This window comes from Lepidothrix coronata, unplaced genomic scaffold (genome assembly GCF_001604755.1).
Source record: "Lepidothrix coronata isolate B3197 unplaced genomic scaffold, Lepidothrix_coronata-1.0 Scaffold614, whole genome shotgun sequence".
NCBI lineage: Eukaryota > Metazoa > Chordata > Aves > Passeriformes > Pipridae > Lepidothrix > Lepidothrix coronata.
The window spans coordinates 27,025-29,715 of NW_016690794.1; the positions used below are offsets into that span (position 1 = coordinate 27,025).

Genomic DNA, 2,691 nt, shown 5'->3' on the forward strand with positions numbered 1-2,691 from the left:
TTTTTTCCTGGTGGAAAGAGCTGCTGTTCCCTTTTTTCTGCCCTGCGCTGCAATGGCCGGTCCCACCTCCTGGAAAATTTATTCTAAATGAAGATTCCTGCCAGACTAAAGGTGCCACCACAGAAAGGTCTTCCTGCTCAAGAAGTGCCCAGGCTGTCCCAAAACTGCACCTTTAAGCCAAAGCTTCCAGACTTTTTTTCCTGGTGGAAAGAGCTGCTGTTCCCTTTTTTCTGCCCTGCGCTGCAATGGCCGGTCCCACCTCCTGGAAAATTGAATGTAAATGAAGATTCCTGCCAGACAAAACGTTCCACCACAGAAAGGTCTTGCTGCCCAAGAAGTGCCCGGGCTGCACCAACTACACCTGAAGCCAACGCTTCCAGACTTTTTTCCTGGTGGAAAGAACTGCTGTTCCATTTTTTCAGGCCTGCACTGCAATGGCCGATCCCACCTCCTTGAAAATTTATTCTAAATGAAGATTCCTGCCAGACTAAAGGTGCCACCACAGAAAGGTCTTCCTGCTCAAGAAGTGCCCAGGCTGCCCAGAACTGCACCTCAAAGCCAAAGCTTCCAGACTTTTTTCCTTGTGGAGAGAGCTGCTGTTCCATTTTTTCAGGCCTGCGCTGCAATGGCCGGTCCCACCTCCTGGAAAATTTACTCTAAATGAAGATTCCTGCCAGACTAAAGGTGCCACCACAGAAAAATCTTCCTGCCCAAAAAGTGCCCAGGCTGCCCCAACAACTGCACCTCAAAGCCAAAGCTTCCAGACTTTCTTTCCTGGTGGAAAGAGCTGCTGTTCCCTTTTTTCAGGCCTGCGCTGCAACATCCGGTCCCTCCTCCTGGAAAATTTACTCTAAATGAAGATTCCTGCCAGACTAAAGGTGCCACCACAGAAAGGTCTTCCTGCTCAAGAAGTGCCCAGGCTGCCCAAAACTGTACCTCAAAGCCAAAGCTTCCAGACTTTTTTCCTGGTGGAAAGAGCTGCTGTTCCCTTTTTTCTACCCTGCGCTGCAATGGCCGGTCCCACCTCCTGGAAAATTGAATGTAAATGAAGATTCCTGCCAGACAAAACGTGCAAACCACAGAAAGGTCTTGCTGCCCAAGAAGTGCCCAGGCTGCACCAACTACACCTGAAGCCAAAGCTTCCAGACTTTTTTCCTGGTGGAGAGAGCTGCTGTTCCCTTTTTTCAGGCCTGCGCTGCAATGGCCAGTCCCACCTCCTGGAAAATTTACTCTAAATGAAGATTCCTGCCAGACTAAAGGTGCCACCACAGAAAACTCTTCCTACCCAAGCAGTGCCTACGCTGCACAAACTACACTAGAAGCCAAAGGTTTCAGACTTTTTTCTTGGTGGAAAGAGCTGCTGTTCCCTTTTTTGTGGCCTTTGCTGCAATGTCCGGTTCCACCTTTTAGAAATCGAATGTAAATGAAGATTCCTGCCAGACTAAAAGGTGCCAGCACAGAAAGGTCTTCCTGCCCAAGAAGTACTCAGGCTGTCCCACTATCTACACCTGAAGCCAAAGGTTCCAGACTTTTTTTCCTGGTGGAAAGATTTGCTGTTGATGGCCGGTCCCACCTCCTGGAAAATGGAATGTAAATGAAGATTCCTGCCAGACAAAAGGTGCCACCACAGAAAGGTCTTCCTGCTCATGCAGTGCCCAGGCTGCCCCAACAATTTCACCTCGAAACCAAAGCTTCCAATGCTTTTTGCTGGTGGAAAGAGCTACTGTTCCCTTTTTTCAACCTTGCACTGCAACATCCGGTCCCTTCTCCTCGAAAATTTAGTCTAAATGAAGACTCCTGCCAGACAAAATGTGCCACCACAGAAAACGTTTCCTACCCAAGCAGTGCCCAGGCTGCCCCAACAAACTACACCCGAATCCAAAGCTTCCAGACTTTTTTTCCTGTTGGAAAGAGCTGCTGTTTCCTTTTTTCTGCCCTGCGCTGCAATGGCCGGTCCCACCTCCTGAAAAATTGAATCCAGCTGAAGATTCCTGCCAGAGAAAAGGTACCACCACAGAAAGGTCTTCCTGCCTAAGAAGGTCCCAGGCTGCCCCAACAACTCCACCTCAAAGGCAATGCTTCCATGCTTTCTTTTTTCCTATTGGAAAGGTCTGCTGTTCCCTTTTTTTCTGTCCTGCTCTGCAGTGGGGAATCACACCTTCTGTATAATTGAATCCAACTGAAGATTCCTGCCAGACAAAAGGTACCACCACAAAAAGGTCTTGCTGCCCAAGAAGTTCCCAGGCTGCCCCTCCAAGTGCACCTGAAGCCAAAGGTTCCAGACTTTTTTTCCTGAGGGAAAGTGCCACGGCCCAGGGGTAAAAGGGGTAAGGATGCGGCACCACACAAAGGGTTCAGACTCAGCTGAAAGTCTGGGTGCAATGCCAGTTTATTAAGGAAACACAGAAACTTATATAGGGTAAGGGTGAGGGGAGGATTCATAACTAGGGCGGAGCATGGGACTGACAACTAAGAGTGAGACAGGATTGGGAGACAGGGGAAAGATGGGTGTAACTTATGGGTATCCAGGGGAAGGGAGCAATGAGGGTCTCTCTGCGCTGTGGCAACTCTCAGCCAGTCAGTGACAGAGGAGCAGGAAAGCAGGGGAGAACAGAGGAGTAAACAACTTTTGGTGGGAAAATCTGAGGGACCAAGGGGAATAACATTGGGGTACATTAAACTGGGTATGAA

General features: G+C 49.1%; 1 long non-coding RNA gene across 4 annotated transcripts in view; it reads left to right on the forward strand.

The window, feature by feature from the left end:
* Positions 1 to 1,132, forward strand: part of LOC108510293 — a 28,150-nt gene extending 27,018 nt beyond the window's left edge. For 3 of the 4 annotated variants that reach the window (XR_001878776.1, XR_001878780.1, XR_001878782.1), the window contains exon 3: positions 184 to 920. This is a non-coding gene — a long non-coding RNA (uncharacterized LOC108510293). Of the gene's footprint in view, positions 1 to 183; positions 921 to 1,086 lie in introns of those variants that run through there. The other variant, XR_001878778.1, reaches the window with a different exon arrangement.
* Positions 1,133 to 2,691: the final 1,559 nt, after the last annotated feature.